The 22,962-nt window shown below is 38.1% G+C and overlaps 1 protein-coding gene across 4 annotated transcripts in view; it reads left to right on the top strand.

Moving 5' to 3' along the window:
* Window positions 1-22,962, top strand: part of UBE3D (ubiquitin protein ligase E3D) — an 89,936-nt gene that overhangs the window by 52,981 nt on the left and 13,993 nt on the right. The gene's annotated exons all lie outside the window — the stretch shown is intronic.

Raw genomic sequence — 22,962 nt, 5'->3', positions numbered from 1 at the left:
TTCTGGTAATAGAATCCAAAGCAGTTTTCTTAGAAAAGATGCTCAAATATGTCATTGTGGGGTTTTTACCCTGGTTGCCCATCAAAGCTGCTTTATCACTCCCCTCCTCAGCTGGACAGGGGAGAGAAACTACAATGAACAGCTTGTGGGTCAATGAAAGGACAGGAGGAAATCACTCACCAGCTACTGTCATGGGAAAAACAGATTTGACTTGGGGAAATTAATTGAATTTGCTAACAATCAAATCAGAATAGGATAATGAGAAGTAAAACCAAACCTTGAAAATATTTACTCCCAAGTCCTTCCTTTTCAGGTTGAACTATATTCTTAATTCTTTGAGAACCCCTCCTAGCAGTGCAAGGCTAGGGAGGATGGGGGCCATGGTCAGTTCATCACAGATTTTCTCTGCTGCTCCTTCCTTCTCTGGCAGAGGACTCATTTCCCCTGCTCCAGTGTGGGTTCCCTCCCATGGAAGACAGTTCTTCATGAATTTCTCCAACATGGGCCCTTCCTACAGGCTGCAGTTCTTCATTAACTGTTCCAGTGTGGGTCCCCTATGGGGTGACAAGCCCTGACAGCAAACCTGCTCCAGTGTGGGCTCCTTTATCCACAAGTCAATCCAGGAGCCTACTCCAGTGCAGTAGGGTCACACCACAGGGTCACAGCATCCTTCAGGCATCCACCTGCTCTGGCACAGGTTCCTCCAGGGGCTGCAGGGGAATCTCTGCTCCAGTACCTGGAACATGTCCTCTCCTCCTCCTTCACAGACCTTGGTATCTGCAGAGCTGTTCCTCCCACATATGCTCGCTCCTCTCTCTCAGATTGTTGAACAGGATTTTTCCCCTTTCTTAAGTCTGTTATCCCAGAGGCAGGACCCCCACCACTGATGGGCTCAGCCTTGATCAGCTGTGGGTCCATCCTGGAGCCAGCTGGAATTGGCTGTGTCAGACACGGGGGAAGTTCTGGCAGCTTCTCACAGAAGCCACCCCTGCAGCCTCCTGCTACCAAAAACTTGCCATGAAAAACCAATACAGTAATTTGCCATTTAGATGTGAGTGTATATATATATATATATGTATAATTAATTTCAGGGACCAGTTTAGATGGTCTTGTATAGCCTGTGAATAAACTGCTTGAAAGAGGTGAAGACAGAAATAATTAGGAATGAGAAATACCTGATTGGTGCCACTATTTTATTTTTTTTTCCAGGTTTTTTTCTGATTTTTCCAAGTAGTTCTGAAATCTAAAAGTGTAATTGTTATGTCCTAATGATCAAGTAGCTGTGTAGGTAAAGTACTATTAAATAGAAACTGAGAGTTTGTCCGTATCAATAGGCACCACACTGTGGAAAAGACAAATACCTGTGTTTTATGTTCCTGAATATATACAAAAAGAAGTCTTATGGGAGGTCTAATACACTACTAGAATATTCATTCCTGTTTATTAATTGAGGCTGTTTGTGACTGAGAAACAAACTCTGCTCAAAAGATGTATTTAGACTTGTGCACAACTGAATACTGCAATACATGTGCAATGTGGTTTCTATAAGGTTGCTTCCCTCCAAAACCTCAGCATCTTTAAGATAATCTTAGCTCTACCCAGATTACAATAAATAACTTGATTTATGTGAGGTGCAAGTGTCAATATTGTAGCTAAAAATGCACAGAAATCACATTATCAGCTACAAAGAGCTCTTTTACTTTAAAAAAAAATACTGAGTCATTGGATAACAATGATTCTATAATGGAGATTTTCCTTAGAAGTTCATGTTGTTATGCTGTGTGTTTTGTGAATGTGTGTTGTTATGGAAAGCTACAACACTGTTCATTTCCATTAAGAGTCTGGATAGAAGCTTTGAAACTACTTGAGGAGTCCAGAAAGCTCTGCAGAAAAAAATACGTATTTATAAGGGTGATTTTAGTAGGTTTGCAAGTGCTTTAAAAATGGATGGATACAACTCTCTTAGATTTCAGATATAGGCTGGAATAGATATGATGTTATCACTGATTACAAGATTTTGAGGAATCCTGAGGGAGGTTGTCAATAAATTCTCACATTTTATTAACTGACAGCTCAGCTTGCCAAGGCACTTAGAGCAGCTCAGGAGTGTTACATGTTGAAGAGTTGGAAACGGTAATAATGTCTTCAAGGAGACAAATGGACAAATATACAGAAGGCTGTAAACCTAGAGCATGGTAATTGAATCGATGACTTGACTATGATAAAGTACATGGTGGACAAAAAGGAAGAGGGCAGTTAAGTTCTCCTCTTTTTATTGTCAGTTGAAAATGAGTCTGGAATGGATCTTTTGGTGAGGAAGTCAGTAATGCCTCCAGTGAGAAACATACAATTTGCCTTCCCTCAGAAGCAGAAGTCCATCATTCTGTTGCAGTGGCAGTAAATAGAGTAGTGTGCTCTAAATCTTTGTGCTTAAATCACAGGTCTGTTCCAGGGGTGGTGGCTGATGACAAATGGTACTGCTTGAAAGCTTCTACTTCTTAAAGAAGAAAACTCTGTTTGGATTTTAGGAAAACTAGAGTGGGAGTAACATGACATGGGGGAACAGGTCAGATCACTGTCTGTCCAGGGGCAGGGAAAGACCTGAAGGGAAGTGTAAGAGATAAGATGGACCAACTACCCTTTTACTAGGCTGGTGATGTTCCCATTGACATAACACCAACACAGTTGTGACAGGCCAAAAAAAGGACAACATTATTTTCTTCGTTTCTAAGCTGTTTTCTGCTTTGATCGGTAAGAAAGATTAGTTGTGTGAATATTTTTTGTAATAGCTCCACTACTTTTGAATTAAAGGAAGCTGGTTTACACATGGGAGTGTGTGGAGGTCTCTCAGCCAGTGCCTTTTATAGAGCTCCTAAAATAAGATGTGGAATATTCCCGTGGGAAGGAAGAGAAGGGCAAAGGGGTGTACACGCATTAACACAGCCTACTGAAATGAGGAGACTGTTTAGCATCCAATAGAAAGCTGTTATGCCTTGAGGTGAAACGTGGCAACCGTTCAGCAATACATAGAAAATCTTGCAGAAATCTGAAGATGCCGTAGCTGAGTGAGATCACAGGGAGTATTGGGTGGGCAGAATGAATGCTGTTTGGACTTTTGCCAGGCATTTTGGTTAAAGTTTCTTTATCTGTCTTCCAGAAGTTTGTCAAGTAAAATAGGAAGGGATTCTGCTTTATGGAATAAAAGAAAAAAAAATTTGTATATAGCTAATGTAAACTATAAAAACATGGTATATAAAGAAAGAGACTATTTCAAAACACCAGTTCCCAGTCCCCATTATTTTTGTGAGCTGTGGCATTGTGGATTGATTAAACCAGATCAGGGAGCTATGTTTCTTCCGTCACTTTCAGTAAACTTGAGTTTTATATGGAAAATAGAAGGAAAAAAAGTGTTAAGCACCTTGGCATGGAAAAGGACCTTACCTGAAAACTTGTACAAGTGAAGATGTTATTTTAATTGTACTGACTGTTTTGGCTACTCAGTCCACTTCCAACTTCTTCCACAATGCCTGGCATTTCTAAATATTATCCTGAAAATTACTGAACATTGTACTGTTCAGATGTTCTCACTTTCTGTTACTGGTATTGCTGACCCTGGTTCTGCTTCTTATTAATAACTATATATGTGCATAATTCAGCTTTAAATAAAAGGTTTTCTTGCTGTTGATGCTTCAGTCTTTCACACATTTTCTATTTTCATATGTACCACCAATTAAAAAAAGGCTCTTATTGTGTAATGGGGGGTGACTAGCTAACATATTTTTTTCTTAACTCACCAGAGAGCCTGCTGCTGACTTTTTGTTTCATGTTTTCACATAAAGTCTATTTCATTAATCATTTGCCAGATTGTCAGAAATAAAATTCTAGGATTGTCTTGTTTCCCAATTTGAGTTTCACACGCTGGTGAGTTTCCATGTTACTTTTTCATTTTTATTAGACACAAATTTACTTTGTTTCCATGCCACTTCCATGCAGACAGCTCTGTAATTCCTGCACCTTTTCCCTGTTTAGAAACTAACTTTTAATGCTCATAATTGTATTTGCCTCTTTTCAGGTAAGACCAAAAAACTGAGGCTGGGAAGGGAACAACAGGACTTTTTATTCTTCTTTGTAGTAAAGTAGAATCAACTTTACTTCTTAAATTAAAAAAAAAAAAAAAGGTCTGCTGAACACACAGAAACTCTCATATTTCAGTTTGGCTACCCTGCTTGCACAGAAAGGAAATGCATTTTCAGCTGTATTTTTGTGGAGCAATAGCTAGTGACTAGTTAAATTAATCAGAAGTGTCTATTCTGCATAATTGTCCTGAGGATATATTCCACTGACTGCTTTTTCTATTTTAAGGTAGAATGTATAATGTGGCTAAATAATCTAAAACTTACTGTATTCTGTTCTGTCAGCTTTTACGTGTCTAAGCTATATGACTCAATGCTAAGATTGAGTTTGAAAGACCTACTGAGTCTTATTCTACGTTTTTTAAGCCACTCCTGTGTGAGGAATCTGGGGAGAGACCATTCTCCCATTTGCCTGGTAATTAGATCATCTTCTGAAGACTCTAGCATTCAGTAAGGTTGTATCCAAAACACTAGATTTAGATGAAGCAGAGCTCTGATTCCACCTGGAAATGATTGTGCTCCTGTAATTTAGTTAAAATGAGTTGTCAGAAGTGAGATAGTGTTTATGTATTTTTAAGTGTAACTCGGAAACTGGAGAAAACCCTGGTGACACTTCATAGCTAATCATTTTATGTAAGCCTTTCTTGCAAAGGCAGAGCATGCATTCCTAATGCAAAACAATGAAGAAGTCAAGTGGGACTCTTTTACAACAATACTGATACTGGTTAAAGTACTAATACTTGTTAAAGTACAGTGTCACTGTTGGATTATACTCCTTTCCCTACCTACATTCAGATAATTTACAAAGCAGCTGAATGCCTGATTAAATCTTCCAAAATGATTCTCAAAACAATCCCATAATATTTTTTTACAACAAAGTAATCATCTTGAAGAAGATGCAGGTCAAAGAAAAACAATTTAATACAGATATTATCTTCATCTCACATGCTACTCTGTTTATGCAGAAGTGACTTCTCAGTCCAGTTTTCACCATTCCAAAACAAATTGCCAGGACTTCGTATAATCTAGTGTTCTCATTCAAATGAACAAATACTGAGTGTTTTTCAAAGTTAGGCAGTCATTTAGGGTGTCCACCTGAAGACTTAGGAGCCTTTTTCTCATCTTGTAAGCTTAAAAATTCTAGTGGTGGTTCCTTAGTGGTAGCTGCTTTGCTTTAACTAGTTTGTGTGGTACTAAAGAAATGCACCCAAAGCGTTTGTGGTGATTGCTCATCATTGTAGGCAAGGACCTGAACATTTTGAAGTTAATATCAAAACTCTCTTTGGCTTCAGTGGTGCAGAACTGGCCTGCAAATGAATAAAGCAGCCAGCTGGGTATATTGTAGAGAAATAATTATTGCAGACTCTGAAAGTTCCTCATTAACACTATTGCATGTGAACTTTGCAAGCAAATGCTTGAAGCTAATCTCCGACAGCTATTTGTTAGACAAGCAAATTAATAGCTGTGGCTGCTGGTTCATGCAGAGGGTTCTCTTGTTTTTTTTGTCCTTTATTTGAAGACTTCAATCAGTATAAATGATTTAAAGGCCTCACTCCACTAGATGGGGAAAAGATGCTTATAATGTAGTACTTGCTTACATTCCGCAGTTATTGATATGATGTAATATTTTTACACTTGGGTAAGTATAGATTTTGAATAAAAGAATTTAATTAACACTGAATAAATGTTCCTCATAAGGGGAAAATTCTCTATTTCTATTTCATTAATGCTTCATGCTTCTAGCAGTTAACTAATTTAATTTTACTCCTGGTGTTCAAGGTCTATGCTTTTCTTGCCTTCTGTTTTTCAGTCTTTCTGTCTTTTAAACAGGCTTTATTTTTGTTTTATAGTTGAGAAGACCAGCCAGATAGAAGATAGGAAAAAGTGCAAACCATTTTTTTCCTTTTGCTGGACTTTGTTTAATGCACAGTGGACATGTATCTATGTCTGTGCATAAAAGATATGTCATGGGAAAAAAAATTAGGTTTTTGGAAAGATCCCTGAGATTTAAAGATTACAAACCCAATGTTAAAAAGCAAGCTAAGGGACAATTAATTATTTAAAATAAGTAAAGGTAGGGAGGATCAGTCACATTATAAAAATAACACTTGCACATGCAAGCAACCATGCTCATTTAATTTGGCTTAGTAAGGAAAGGTAGGGTTTTGGGGATCAAAATCCCTATTGAGAGTTATTTTTAGTTGTATATGTAGTACAATAGAATTTTGTATAAAATGCTTAAATTCAGGATATGAAATGAGTGAAGTGATGTGGCAGATGTTCAGTGTGAATAAAAAATATCTGTTCATATTGTGTGTCAAGCAGCAAGAAGTTTAGTGTGAGCAGTCCAGGAGAATGATTGTTTTAAAAGTTTGAGGCAAATAATTTTTCATTTTTATTTTTCACACTAAGTACAGTTTTATTAAAGGTTTTCATGCAGAAATGTTAAGTGCCAGAGTTTGCCTGGTTTTGATCTCTGGTAGTTCTTAGTGTTTATCTTATAAAGCTGGTAAAATTTTGAAGAACTTCAGGTTATTTCATTCAGACCTTAAGGTCATGCTGTGATCCTCAGCTTTGGAACATTTCTAACTTGTTCTTGACTAGCATCTTTCTACATTTCTATTAATTTATGCTATTTTTCACTTACTAACTTTGGGAAGTGCTAACTTTTTTTTATTTTTTTTATAATGCAGACAATTATGATTCAACAGTGTATGTTTTTAGTGGCCTTGCCCTGAGGAAGATGTTTTAAACTGCATTTTGGAAGTCTTAGAGCAGACCAATGTGCTGTAATAATTATACTTCAGTAATCCAAAATGACACCTCCAGGGAGATATGACTTCAGTGTATATTTTATTCATATATATTTATCTTATCCTTAATGGTAAAAATGGATTAAAAAAATAAGAAAAAGAATTGGAAGAAAGAATCTGGAAAATTGATTCTTCTTGAAGGTCATTAATGTTTTCTAAAAAGAAGTTTAAAAATGAACACGAAAATCTCATTGTTAAAGAAACTGTTCTAGCTTTGTTTTGCATAATAAGATTTTTATCACTACAAGAAAAGGTCTCATAATAATAAAACCCAATTGTTATTTTCATCTGAAACTGGAAGGTATTCAGTGGCTGGGAAACAGACAAAGAAAAAGAGGGGGGGAGCAAAAGAAGCTTGAAGAGAATAATATGGACTCCATGGAGCCATGAGCTGAGGGACAGGTTCATACCATATTGTAATATAAAGAAAAGAGGTTGCAAAGGAGGAGGGAAGAAGAGGAGTCAGCTAGAACTGCAAGATAAGATTTAATTCAGAAGAATTTTCTGTCCAGTATTTGACTAAAGTATCTTTCAAGTCAATGAAGATGATTTATAAAAAGAAACTGAGGCAGCAAAATTAAGAGGGAATGTGAAAATTTCACTGTCTAAATCCCCCAAAAAGAGCAGAGTAGACAAAGTCCAGTTTGTATGTTTTATAAAACATTTGAATCATTTGTGTTCAAGGATGCCTAATCTTCATTAATTAGCTGGTTCACTTAAAAAATGCATGCAACAGAAATACATTTACAGAGTCACAGAGTCATTGAGGTTGGACATGACCTCTTGATAGCATCTAGTCCAACCCCCTGCTACAGCACAGCCAACTAGAGCATGTTACCCAGGACTGTGCCCAGCTGGGTTTTAAATACCTGCAAGGACGAAGACTCCACACTCGTCCCTGGGCAGCCTGTGCCAGTGTTCTACCCTCTTACAGTCAAAAAGTGTTCAGAAGGAATTTCATGCTCTTTAATTTATACTTGTCTCTTGTCCTATTACCAGGCACTACTGGGAAGAGTCTGGCTCTCTCATCTTTACTCCCTCCCATCAGGTATTTTTACACATTGATATGATCCTCCTGGACCTTCTCTTGTCCAGGCTGAACAGTCCCAGATCTCAGCCTCTCCTAATATGAAAGATGCTCCAATCTCTTAGTCAATCTCATGGTCCCTTCTTAGCTTACTCTTAGCCCTTTCCTCACTTCATTAAGTCTATATCTTTCTTGTACTGGGTAGCCCAGACCTGGACCCAGCAGTCCAGATGTGACTTTACCAGTGCTGATTTGGGATGAAGGATGACCTCTTTCAACTTGGCCCGCAATACTTTTCCTGATGCAGATGTATGTCCTCTATAATTGGACACTGTAAGTGTTCCGTTACCTGGTCCTCCTTCATAAAGGGTAAGTCTTCTTACAGGCTACCCTGCTGGTCTCAGAGGCCTGGGATTCTTTGTTGTTGATTATCAGTGAAGACTGAGGCAAAAAAAGTCATTGAGTACCTCTGCCTCAGGAGGCTAATGCTGTGCTACTACTGCTTGTGTGTCTCTGAGAATCTGGAGGGAGCTGCCTCCTGGCTCACTCGGTTCTCACCCTCTGAACTACTGCATGATGAAGTACTTTGCACGGTGATGGTTGTTGTTGCAGTCAGTTGTTTAACTGGGACTGAGGGACACAAAGAAGCTGTTCAGTGTCTGAGGTGTAGGGTTGGCTGCACCTGTTAGATGTTGCACTAGTTTTCTTCAGTGATGGTTAGGTCAGGAGTGCAAATATTGGTTAGACGGTGGCCTCTAAATAATCACGTTATCCCAGCCCGATAAAACAAGCAGTCCCTAAGCATCCCATACATGTATGCAGTTAATGTCTTTGTCTGACACCAGTGCTCTAACATATCTTTCATTTTGAAATGAGTCTCATTTCAGCCAGTTATCCAGGGTACTGTCAAAGCCCATATGTGAACTGTGTTTTGCAGTGATAAATGAGTACAACTTGTATCGTTATCTGTTTAATTTTTTTGCTTGGATCCCTTTTCAGAATGTGATGGGTGGCCTACTTTTATGTGGATGAAATATTATTTTCCTGTTCTATTGTGATGTAATAAGTCTTGTAAATAGTTGCATAGTTTTTTGGGGTAGGTGATATTATTAGGATAGATATTAGTTATTTTTGGGGATGCTGATACATCAACTCTGCATGATCTGTATTTCCCTCTTGAATCTTCCTCATCTCTTGCTAATTATAGTTGGTCTTGGGGGGATCAGCTTCCTAAGTTAAATAAGCCAGTGTAACACACAGTGTTTCTGGATTGTGTTCAGGTGAGAACTGGTTCATGTCACCTACTTCCATGTTCACAACCCCCAGGTTTTTTCACGGTTCTGAGGTGGGCATATGCTAATGCTGCTACCTACACACCTATTTGGGAGTAAGCTTCCAAATCCCTTTACACTGAAAGCAAGTAAGTTCCTTTTTCTTCTGTTTCCAGGCTTGTTGAACAAACTAGTTCTTTTCTTTCTGCTTTAAGATTTTTTTTGGTGTCTTTTCCCTGCTGATTGATATATTTCCTCTGTTCTATCCATTGCTTTTTTTAAAAAACAGATATAAGCTCTTCAGCAGATGCTGTGATTACTGTTACACCAGTTATCTGAAACTGAGAAGAGGAAGAGCTTCTGCAGATTTTTTTCTGGTTGTCTATTTTGCTTACCTAAAAAAGTCTCCCTCCCATTTTTTTTCTTTTGTCTTCTCTTCTCCCTACTTGCCAGCTTCTGAAAATTGGAAATATGAGAGGCCTTGTCTGAGCATTGGATTAAGAGCCAGGAAATCCTTAGTCTTTCCATGACTCATTGTGTGTGTCCTTGGGCAATCTGTTACTATTACAGATAAAAGCTGTGCATAGCACTTGGCTGAAAAATTAAAAGCATGGTACATGATCCAAGAAGATTATTTCAAATTTAAATTAAAGCAAGGCAAAGGTGGGCAGAAAAGAGAGGCTGCAGAAAGTGAGTATGGGGGGAAACTGTTTATGAGCTCCATAAAATGGTTATGAAGGAAGATAGTTAATGCTCACAGAAATTTCTGTCTTGTTGAACCGTTTGGTTCTGTCACAGTGCAAGCATATGCTGTGGTCATAGATGCATACACATCCCTCAGATTCATATCAGAGTTGCTATGTTCTTATTAGAAATGAAATGGATAAATAAGAGTAATGGAAGAGGAGAGGGTTTTTTTCCCTCACTTTTCAATAGATGCACTTGCACTCTGCTTTTGTAAATCCAGTTCTCTGAAGATTTTCTTGGGAGATGGGTTTGGTGGTTGTGTATAAATGTGTGCAAATGCCTGAGGCTTTACTATTTGCTTAATTTTTGTTACATTTCACATCTTTAAGGATGTGAACTCTTCTTCACAATTTAGAACAAGTAACAGAGATCTTTAGAGAGAGCAAAGGTCTAGGGCTTCTAGGCAGGGTCACCTGGAGGTCAGAGAAGACATGGAATAATTTACCTATATTTTCCATTATAAATCAGACATAAAAATAAATTCAAGAAGTTACAGAATATGATATGATATAGAAAGCTGCCTTCTATATTCCTTATGTGGCTTCTCTGTATAAAGGTGAATATGGTAAAAAGCTGCCTATAGAACACGCTGCTTTCAGAGTGTATTTGCAGATACTTTAGTACCATGTCCATTCAGTGTTCATTCACATGACATTGCCTGTACCTTTATTTTGACTGTTTTAATGATCTGTATATCACCTCCCATTGCTGTGATATTGATAGTGGGTAGTTTTCTATTCAGCATCTAATTTCTATCTAATCTAAGGTAGCCTTTCCATCTCCCCCAGCCTCTTGTTCATGTAACCTTTTCTCTTCCTTCTGCCTTTTTGGCATTATCCTGTGATTGTGCAGGTGTGCCAACACTGCAGGGAGGAAGTTTGCAAGACTGTTTGGTTTTTGCTTAACCTTCTACCAGAGAAATGCATACTTCTCTGATGAAATACATTAGTGAAGGCTGCTGGAGTCCTTGTATAGTCTTTGATATTTCATTTGGTGAGGAAAAAACACTGTGCTTGAAATGAGTGTTTGGCTTTGAATTATTAAATGCCTATGTTTGGGGTTTGTTCCTGTATTTGAATAGTCATGGCTAATTGAGAAGAACAGTATCAGGGTTCTGAGATTCAGAATCTTATGGTGATGCTACAGTATACAAAAGGTCATTGTTTCAAAAGGTCAGTCCTGCCCCTGCAGTGGAAGTTGCTGTCCTGATGCCAGTGAATGGGGCCAGTCTGACCTCTGCTTGAGAGTGTTAACTTGAATTTCCCACTGTTGCTGCTCTTCTGACAGGCTGGGATAGGAATCTGATGAAGAGGCTGGTTCAGAAAGGTTTTTTTCTATGGATTCTATACTATGAGATGTTTGTCCTAGCTTTTTTGCTCAGTTTTTACTTCACAGTCTTGCAGTAATTGATCTGCTTTATAGCTGGGACCACATGGAATTCTTGTATTTCATTAAATTTATTCCTGTTATTTCAAATAACATTATAGATCATCAGTGGGTCTAGCTCTGTCTTGAGATCCCCTTGGTTCCTTGTGCAGCCCTTCCTTTTGGAAGGCAGATTAACTTTCAATTGCCATTAATTGATGCATTCATCAAAATTTTCCAAATCTGTCCTGATAGAGAGTAAGTATTTAAAATTGTCTAGTGCCTGTCAGAGGCAGGAATCCATAAGCTATTTATGAGTCTAGATTTGACTCCCATAAGCACTTCACCACATGAGTAATTGCCTCCCTTGGGCAATAGAGGTGTTCCAATATGTGTACAGAATCAAAGATCCAGGGCAAAGTTCAACTTCTGAATAACCATGCTATTTCTGAGGAAATCATTAGAATCTAAAGGACGAGGGAATTTGTCTCAGGTCACAATTGCAGTTTTTTTCCAGTATTGTTTTCAAAGAGAATTCTCTGTCATCACTTGTTTTAAAATCTTTCTTACTCTCTTGCTAATTTAATAGACTTCTCTCTCATGGGTGATTACTGACAAGAAATACTTCGAAAGGATGCAATTTAAATGTACTGAAGTCAAAGTTAATTGCATTAAACCTTCTTAAAATGCAAGAATCATATAATACCAGGAAAATAAACATCTAGCATGCTGAAATTACATTATTACATTCCTTCTCCCAGTTGTTCTACAGGCATGCTTTTTCATAATGAAAGACATAAGGGACTTCAATATAGTATAGACAACCATTTTAATTTCTTATGATGTTTTCAGTCAAACTTTTGAGGTTCAGTCATGCTGACAGTTCCCAGAGCTGAGGGTTCATGCTGCCCATGGATGATCTTCCCGGTATCTCCGTAGTTAAATTTTATTTATTTTGTACATCAGGTCCTGCTCTTACAAGAATGAGGCAATAAACAAAGTAATAATAAACCTTCTACATCTTTCAGCACCTACTACCCCACAGATCTTTGATTTAAAAAATCTTCACTTTATTTACTTTTACTTTTGTATGAAATTAATAGTAGATCTTGATGAAAATAGGTTAACTTGCTGGACTGATGTTTGAGCATACTCTACTTTCAAAAGAAAACCTACTTGAAAGCTTTTATCTTCAATTATCTTATTGCTAAATGAAAAATATTCTAAACCACTAAATACAGTATTTTCTTATGAAGCTTCAAGGTCAGTAACTGTTCTTTTTACCAAGAAAACATCTGTTTCATAAGTTTGAGTCTTAAAATGAATGGTTTCAGCTTTTGTTCTGATTGCAGCTGGCAAAAGAATGTGCTCAATCCCTAGAAATAAAAATCAGTTTGACCTAGTAATGGCTATAGTGATCTTAGAGACCAGAAATCCACACTGTAAAAATACCTGATATAATTTAGGAGCTCAAATCACACTGAGAGTGGCCTTAAAATCCTACATCCTTTATAGGCTTTGAAAATGTTTTATTACCCAACCAGTATTAAGCAGTGTTTACTGAATGCTTGGCCGTTTAATAGGCATCATGAGATTGTACAGGAACGGGATGACCTGGGAGCAAAGGACAGCCCTGCGCAGACTCTGTCCCCCTGGGAATGAATCATAGTAGGAAAAGGAGATTTTCCTAAATATCCCTTAGTTATTGTGGCTTTATGTTTTCTTCTGTGTGTCTCTCTATTTCACAGGATACAAATGAATGCCTTATATAATTTTTTTTCCTTCATCTTCTTGGTTTATGCTTTTATTGCAGCCATATCATCTTCTAAACACCTGTTCCTGTTTTAACTCAGTCTAATCTCTTGCCAAAAGCTGAATTCTGGTAGGAATGCAGTAGTCCCAGTAAGGTGTTAAAAATAAAATAGTAGTTGATACTTAAATACCCATTTATATACACAAACAAATTAATCCTTATACCTCATGCAGGGAGGTATTTATTCTCATTCCAGTTTTAACTGCCAGGAAGCAAAGAGAGAATTTAAGTAGCTAATTTTTCAAACTTGCTTTTTCTCCATAAAGTTTTCAAAAGATAACCTAATGAAGACATGTGTTCAACCTATCTAGTTTCAAAGTGTTACATAACAGTGCCACATTTTCCTTTAATCTCTTCTATTGTTCTCTTCAGAGTTATGGGAGATTTGACTGTTTGGATTCCACGTAAAAATAAAGATTTTGTGTAAATGTGAGCATATAACCAAATACCTCTCAATAAAAGATACCATTTATTTCTGTTCTCTAATTCATCCATTCTATGTCATGCTCCCTCTGCCCCCTCCTCACATCTTACTGATATTTCAAATCATACCTCAGGTAGCATTTGGGTTTGGTATGTTGAGAAATGGGTGTGCGCACAGGAGATGGCCATGTCTGACACCGTGGCAACATTGAGTATGTGACAAGATATCCCAGAAGGTTCAGCATGACATCACAGTGTGCTCTGCTCCTGTAGCATTTGCTAAGGGAGATTCTTAGAAACCCAGTTAACATCTGTGTACTGGTTTCTATGACATAACTAACTGTAAACATTTCAGGATGTGAACAGAGTAGACTGTTTCTTGGCTTTCCCAGCTTGGTAGATGTTTGTTTTTTTTTAGATCAACAATGTAACAGTTCAGAGACAAAGCACCTCCCCTGCCCAGGGAGGTGATTGAATCACCATCCCTAGATGTGCTTAAAAAAAGACTGGGTATGGCACTCGGTGCCATGGTTTAGTTGAGGTGTTAGGGCATGGGTTGGACTCTTAAAGGTCTCTTCCAACTTTGTGATTCTGTGAATTCTGTGAAAAATTAAACTGCAGTTATAGCCTCCAGGCCATCAGCAATTTAGAGTATTAACCAAAGTGGTTGGCTTGTTTCCTCGTGGCCTCTTTGTTTGTAAAGCACTTTACCACAGTAGTTATTAATAAATCTTTTCCTAACAATCCATTTGAAGGCAGAGCATGTGACCTCTGTGCTGCTCTATAATATCCCGTGTCATTTTCACCTGATTATTGGGTTTTCTAAGGTGTTTCAGCGTAAGAGATGAGAAGGTTGTCTTATGATTGGCCTCAAACAGGCTCTGAACAGGGGCCTAAATTTGGACAAAGAGAGAAAGACTGATTTTCACTAAATTAAAATTCAAAGATGCATTGACCTACAACATAAATATCTAATGTCTCTGGCATCTTGCAAGTGGAGAATCCTGAAGATAACTGTATTGCTGTTACACTGTGTGTTAAGGAGAGTGTGAGAGAAACCCAAATAATTTATTTGGTTGATGCTTGTGTGATGCCTTGTTAATGCACCCAATTTGCATCTCTTTTATTTAGTGCAAATGCTTGCCTAGACTTCAATTTGTAGCAAGATATACTGCTTTTTCCTCCTTTCTTCTTAGGTTTACTGTTCAGTTCCTCTTTCTCTTCGGCTTTCCACCATGTTTCTTCCAAACCTGAAATAATCTTAGCCTGCTGTTTTACTCCTATAAAGGGCAAGGGAGTCAAGGGGAGAAAAAAGACAGGAAACATAAGCAAGGAAAGACATCTCCAACCAGGCCCTGAAGGGGATTCTGGTTTCTAGATTTTACCTGCTGCTGCAGCTGGGAAGCAAATAACTTTTTGTAGTAATCTTGCTTTCCTGGAGAAACTGTGAGCAAGACTTTATCTCCTACTGCAGTATATCTGACATAGTACAGGCTGGAGGTAAATCCTGATGAAAGGTGTATTGTGTAGGTTTAAGGGAGAAGGATTGATTGGAGTCAGAAAAAAAATGTTAGGGGTATTGGTTAAAATTAGGAGAAAGATGATTTAAGTTACCTTGGGAAATGATTAAATACTAATAGGGAATAATAGAGAAAATGTTATGTTTTCTCTAGTTTATGGTGAAGGGATCATTTAACCTGGGAAATGAAGCTGGTAATAGAAGAATATATTACTCATTTTTCTGGTTTGGATGATGCAGTACCTGGAAGTCACCCTTCTGTTTTAGAGTGTGCTGCAGTACTTCATGGTTAAAAGGAGAGGAGAGAGAGAGGAAAGGACACATTTTCCAGCTTAGAATCCAGCTGTGTTACTGAGTAGTAAAGACCTAAACCCAGTTCTTCTCTTTCACATATGTTAGCACTTCCCTCTCTTGAAGTCACAATAGGATTGAAATAGAGTAAGAGGGTATTTTGGTGAGATAGGATGCTTCATAAATTTTATTGCAGAGAATACCACCTAGGAGCATCTAATTGAGAGCAACAGCCATGCAAATGAGCAGAACATCACACATCTGGGTAAACCAGCATCTAAACAAAGAAGTATCAGCATAATTTTGAGAGAGAAGATTCACAGAAAGAGAGGTTATGTGGCCACTTAGCTGACCCTATTTATTCTCTCTGGAATTAGGTACAATTCACTTGCTTCATCGTCAACAAAATAAATCCATATATTTCTCTGTTTAGACCTTTGTTTTATAAGACAGCAGACTATTCATAATGCCTTGTTCAGGGCTTTTTTCATCCTCATCTTCAGTGCCAAAACACTATAAAAGGTACAGCTGCTGAATGCTGCAGCAGCACCAGTGTGTCAGTTCTTTCCCTTTCTGGGGAAGTTACAACAGTATATTATTGATTCTGATCAATAATGAAACAGATTCCCAGGAGTGCAGAGAAATCTAGTGGCATGAGAACTGCAAAAACTGAGCAAAGGCTTAGAGTGGCATGGCGTTCAGAGAATGGTGCAGGAGCAAGTCCTGCCATGACAGCAGACTGTGAGCGTGGGATGACCCACTGGAGTGCAGGGCTTGGAAAGTGTGGCAGGCTCACCCTCCTCCAATTCAGCCTCATGACACACCTTTCAGCATGGCTAAGAAGTTTTTAGAAGCTGCATCATATGTTTCAGTTTGAATTAATTGCCAGGCATTAATTTCCCCATGTCTGTAGCTTTAGGATACTAGCATGCAGTTCATTGACCCAGCAGCTTGCAGTGCCTCATTTGTTTTAGGTTAACCTGTGTTTCACAACTGCCCATGCATATATCTGCTTAAACACATGGTTTTCTGCAGCAGTTTAAAACCACCTGATGCAGAAACATATGTGCTGCTCTGACTGTGTGATTACTTTTAAGTTTGGAGTGTGGTGATTACTGCAGTAAAAATCAAACTTCATCTGGTGTTGACTAAGAAAATCCTAAATTCCATGGGTTTTTTAGCTCAGTTCGCTTTGTATCAGTAATTAGAATGCAGCATTAGTACCCAGTTACACCCCCTGTTATGGTTTACATCCAAGAAAGTGTATGTAAGACTAGCAAAGGTAAGTAATACTGCTATTTCTGTGCCTGTCTTAATGATGGGTACCACAAGAAGTAACGTCTGCCATGGAAATAAAAATAGTGCAGGCTAATGAGGAAGGGTTGGCAGAAAAAAAAAAAAGAAGCAATGAAATTTTGGGACTTCTAGGTGTAAAGCAACAAAAAGATTAATAGCCATCTCATCCTGAAAGAAAACAAACCCAAAAAAACTTTCCCTTTTTTCACACAAAGAACTGCTTGATCTAAAATTTTAAAGAATTGCTTGTCTTCATATCAACTGAAAACATGCAGAGATTTGTTTTCTACTGTTTTTGCAACTGCCAGTGTTGCAAAAAAAAAAACCAAACCCAGTGGTTTTCTGTCTAAAGCTTTGGCAAGTTTCAGCATGCAACTGTTAACAATAGCAAAGTGATAGCTTGCAGTACACATGCACAGCCTGGTACTTTGGAGGAATCTCTTGCTATTTCTCATGTATCTCTGTCACATTTCAAATCTAGCTTCATTATTATAAGAAATTAATACTTTAAAAAGGATTAGGTAGAAAGAATGCATGCTGATTTGTAGATGGGTTTATTTCTTAAATCCTGGAGGTACATTATCAGATTGAGAAATCAAATTTAAAGAAGGAAACCCTTGCTTTAGTTGAAATTAATTCCACTAGAAATGGAATGAAAGGAATCTAATTCTCTTTCTGCCCAGTTGTTTTGGTTGTATTTCAAATTTTCTGCAGCTTGGACAGAAGTGATTTATCAGAGTGGTGTTCTAATCAGTTTCTTCCTGCATTGAAGACTGGAAAGCCCTCAGATGTACAGTGCCTGTCACGTTGTACAGCAGAGGACTTACCTTTCCCCAGCCTTCTCCTAGGAGTTCTGGGGAACTTTAGTCTTCAAATGAAAGGTCTGCTGGAGCCATGTCCTTCCCAGCTTTCACTGTCACTTCTCTTCTTCCACTTCTCTGGTAACATAACACTGACCAAAATTATGTTTCCTGTAAGACTTTAAAGCTGTTCTTGAAGCACATACTCATTGAGATGTGAAATTCCCTGCAGATGTATCTGCCAAAAAATGACCTTGGCATCTTGTGGAGTGAGTGAGGAAAGAGTCCTTCACAGAATGTCCCCTCCTCCATACCCAAATCTGAGCCCTGGAGGGGCTAGTGGGTCAGACTGCAAAGCCACCATTCCACATACCTTTGTTTTTCAACCCAATTTGCAGGGTTTTAGTATGTCAGGATAGCATGGTTCCACAGTCTGTGCTGTGGCTGTTGGCTTCATTATTGCCTTCATGACATAGTCCTGTGCAGCACAGTGCTGCTGTGTTTGGCTGAGAGAGTATTCTGGATGTATTTTAGTTTCTGTCTCCTTTGGAATTTGAGCATGATAGTGATAGTCATGAACACTTTTAGATTGACCCTATACAGTAGTTTTATTATTTTATTAAATATTTTAAACTTGGCTTGTACAACTGTATCTGTTCTGTCAGTTTATAATATTGTAGTATTGTTTTAGTAACCCTTTCAAAGGACTCATATTCCTCCAGAGACATTTTTGTTGAAAAATTTTTTTTCTATAGTAAAATATTTAAGACATACCAACCTAGTGCTGAATGTTTGCTTGGTTTTCTTAGACTAAAAATGCAAAGGAAGGATAATTAGATAAAACACTTTTTCATGTTCTGGTGCATACTCAAAACCAGACTTCTCACTGCATGCCATTTAAAGCATGTTGGGATACAATTATTGTTGACATGGTGTGTTAAGTGTCTGCCATCGATGGGCTGTGGAGGGAATATTAGAGCAGCCAAGTCTGCTTACATGACCTCCATGCCATATGAGAAACAGGCACTGAGTGACCCAAGGTCACTATTATCACAAGAGCCTAGAGTACAGAAGAGTACAGTAGAAAAAGAACTAACCATCAGTGTAACAGAGGACACCTTTTCTGCTGGAGTGTAGCCAGTGAGTTTGCAGGCTGCCAGGAGGCCCTATGGGGCAAAGTAAATGCTATACTGTCAAGGTGGGCCCATCTCTGTGATTCATAGGTTTGATCATCTTGGAGGTCTTTTCCAACCATAATGATTCTGTCTTTGGCTCCTCTCATTCTTCTAGTAGTGAACATGCTGCTTTACTCTCCAATTTCCTCTAAAAATGCCTTTGCTGTCCCCAAAAGCCACTTCAGAAATCTAGGGGTAATATGCAACAGCTTGGAAACATCCAAATCTGGAAAAGACAGCTGCTTTTTTATGGGTCTCTGGATTCAGTGGGAGCAAGTGTAAATATAGCAGTTCATGTTCTCTCACGTCTCTGCTCATCTAATGCCATCTGCTTTGTGTCCATTCATTCACACTGGTGCCAAAATGTATTTCTGGAACAGGGTATTTGTGCATCAGCAGACTTGATCCCAGATTGTTAGGTGAGAACAAATATATAAACTGTATGGTGTGGGTAGGGAGGTGAACTCTTAAGATTTAATGTGGCTATTAATAATGATCCATTGCCAGTAGCTGCTAATCCACAGGGTAATGGTAACAGTTATAAGTAGCCATTGCTTCTGGTGGTGGTGCAGGAATGGAAGGAGCTCTGTTTTCCTTCTGGGTAAGGCCTTATTCCTTTGACTGTTCTGTCCCTTTTCAGCACCTATGGCAACACCAAACTTCATGCAGAGTTTATCAGAAATTAAATATTTATAGAGCTGGGACCTAGACATGGTGCAGATGCCTTAATCTTCCCAGATGTTGATCTGTCTTTATTTTGCAGGCATGAGAAATGTGTCAGGCAGGGCTATGGCCTCAGTTTGTTTATTCACATTGTCTCTGTATGGGTATTAGTGCATTAATAAATATGGGGATAAGGGATATGTGGATTCAATTGTATCCATACAAACATGTTTATATCACTTTCTCTGATTCTTTTTCCAAGGTAGAAGTGTATTCTATGTACAGGGCATCTTGACTACAATATAATTGCAGCCACACAAGCAGTTGTACTAGCTGTAGTTATTAAGGCTTAAGCCATAACATTTAGCACTAGCCATAACATTTGTAGCAATACAAATCTGGATGTGAATCAGACTGGTCTGAGGCTTTGAGTATATATTATCTTTCAAATCCAGCTGTACATGTGGAAAAAACCCACTATTCTCAGCTTTTCACTCTCATTTCCACCAGAGATTTCTCTCTCCCCTGTGATCTGCCAGCAGAATTGTTTGTGCAAGCCCTTCCTTTCCTTTTTCTAGAATAAACCCATCCATTTAGTGCAGACCAGAGGGTAGAATTTGGTGTATCAGTCTGATTTCACCAGACACTAGGAGTAACTCTCAAGTGGTCTTTTGTGGGGAGAGGGGCCTGGTAACTTGCAGCAGAGACACCACGAGCCTGTGAGATTAGTATCTCGCACAGCTGGATCTAGGAGCAGAGGTCTGCCCACAGCTGTCCTTGTCTTTTTGGGAAGGTTATTCTCTTCCTGTGCACATGGATGGCATGGCATTGCTTGATTACCTGTCAGCCTTGAGTGGAAATAAATACAGTATTTGATGTTGATTGTAGGCTGTAGCCTTGCTGGTGTGTAATCAACGTTTCCTCTGCAGTCGTTTCATCACGCCTGATTTCACACTAGCACATGTGCAGGATTAAAATGTGGGTATCTGTCTATGTACAGACTGTCTGTTGCAGTAGATATAATTTAAGATGTAAGTTGTGTTCTTCTAAAACACAATGAAACATTATGAACTGTGTGTGGTAGTGTTTAAAAATTGGTCTAATGTTCAAAGAAGACAACAGTAAAATGTCTTTAACATGTTTAAGCTTCAGGTTTGAGCTGAGTGGTGTTCTATTCCTTTTTGTGCAGTGGAAAAAACCACAGCAGTCATATTTCAGGAAGCATTCAGAGATTTAATTTCTTCTGCTAAAACTGAAGCATACATAACTACTTTCAACCCACTATTTTCCTTTATAATTATGCAGGAGTAAACAGAACTACAATTCCCTCTCTAAAACTGAAAAGAAATTCTGTATCTTTTGTTTAGCTCTTAGGAGAGACACAGATATTAAAAATCCTTCATTGTCACCTTTGAGAGACATTCATAGGGATTTTTATGCACCATTCACTTGGACTTCTTAAAAGAAAAGGACATAAGAACAGTTTCAAAGCTTGTGTTACAACATGGGACTTTTGGAACATTATTTCCTGTTTTGTGGAAGTAAGGATCTGGCTCCTGTTCTGGTTCTTGCAGGTGATTCAAAGATTGATCTGCTTTTTCCTTGCTTAGCTGATTTGCAGATTGCATTTCTTTAAAATATGTTGTTTAGCTGCTTCTATCACTCTCCTGCTTCTCTTATAGCAGTCATCCACTCTGCCAGCTCACCTAGTGTTAGCACTTGGTAGAAGAGATTTCTTTTTACCAGCTTCAGCCACCTGGAACCACCTTCTTTTATCTCTAAATTCCTTACATCTCATAGTTTTAAAAATATTTTCAGAAGTTGCACCTGTTTTCTTTCACTTTTTACATATTTCTGTGTTTGGACATATTTCACTTGACCAGGTTGCTCACGGCAAGTGGAATTTGTGCTAGATAATCTTCATGGTCTCTTCCACCCCAAACCATTCTATGATTTTCCTGAGAAAGCCAGGAGAGCACATGTTCTAAAATTGAACATCACTATCTGGATTTCTTAACTTGTCCTGACTTCAAGAGATTTTAATAAAGTTGATGCTGCTTTATTGTTTACCAAAAGAGTGATTTTGTAAGATATATCTATCGTTCATATGTCTATGGTGCTCTGGTGCTCCCTCTGTATTGATCTCTTAAAATACTTGAAAATGTGGAGTTGATGTTTGTTCATTATCCAGAGGTCTTGGCACCTTCTGGCTCTGTGGAAATTAATGGGATAGAGGGCTGAGATGGACTTGATACTCTGTGACAGAGTAAGATTAATCTTCAGAAATAATTGAGAGGAAAGGAAGAAAACAATGTCTCCTGTCATAGAAGTATGGATGGTAGAGTACATAAATTGTTCTTGAGAGTGAATTAATATTGTCTATCGTGAGTGCTTTAAGAAGGGGACAACGTGCTGAGGTAAGGTCAATAAAAAACTGATTAGAGAACTGACTTTTATTCTGAATTTAGTAATAAACCTTTGTAGATGAGATAACTGTTTGGTGCATTATTTTTCTTTCAAAATGCACTCATAGCAGTGAAATACTGGATATGCAGACTTTGCTTAAAGCATTGCTACTAAAGCTGGAAGAAGCTAGTAGTTGTCTGTCTTGTAGAGAAAGTATCCTAATAGATGGAAAACTGGGGTAGAACCACGTTGTCCCATTTTCCCAACCTATAGTAATTCATTTATTATGTAGAACATATAGTTTACTGCTGTTTAGATATCCAATTGCATCTACAGTAACGGTATAATAAAGGAAAATTTTATATGCTTCACATTGAACTTTGGATGGATTAGGTGAAACTTCATAAGTGGTTTAGTTTCAGTTGATTTTCTTCTCAAGTATTTTCATGGGTTGCAGGTGTTTTTTAAACAGCTTGATTTGCATTTTTTTTGCTGGTATGTCAGCTGTAGGGATGATCTAATGTGCTCTTTTCATTCACATTGGTAGTAAATATAAACACAGACAGTGATAAATTATTACTTCTGTTGCTTTTCAGTTTATTGGCCAGTAGGAGAGCCTAGCAGCCTAAGGAGGCATTATGTTGCAAATAACTCTCTCAAAGGAGAAGAAAACTGTATTTTGTGCATTATAAAATATAGCAAGCAGTCAAATTAAACAAATATATCCACTCTAATGGCACTTCAAAACTGTGTAGCAAAGGAGTCTGAAATCTCAGGTAGAAAAATTTGCTTAAAATTTTGAGTCTTGTGTATTGAGATAGTTATTGCTTTTCTTGATTTTTCTATTTTTTTCCTTGCAATGCAAGGACAAATCTCCCACATTGTTAAAGTCAATGTGAATTTTGTCTTTGATTTGACTGGTGCCAGGGTTCCATCCCTAGCCTGTACAACTTATGGCTCTTCCACAGAGGTAAGATTTTATGTTTGCTTATAATTATGTAAATGTCTCTATTCATCCAAGCAACTAAATCTTGAGAAAGGTGACAAGCATATTGATTTTGCTTTCAAATTTTGTCTTTGAGGGTGGGAGTCTTTGGCACAGCGGATAAATTTCCCTGTATGATGAGTAGTCTCTGGCTTTTACAACACCCCTTGGTTCAGCTGACAGAAATTATTTTGATGTAGCAGCTTACTGCTGGAAAATGCTGATGGAGCTGGAA

Source organism: Cyanistes caeruleus, chromosome 2 (genome assembly GCF_971803275.1).
Source record: "Cyanistes caeruleus chromosome 2, bCyaCae1.hap1.1, whole genome shotgun sequence".
Classification (NCBI taxonomy): Eukaryota; Metazoa; Chordata; class Aves; order Passeriformes; family Paridae; genus Cyanistes; species Cyanistes caeruleus.
Note: the sequence above shows the minus strand (reverse complement) of the source record. Positions and strands in the feature narration are given on the sequence as shown.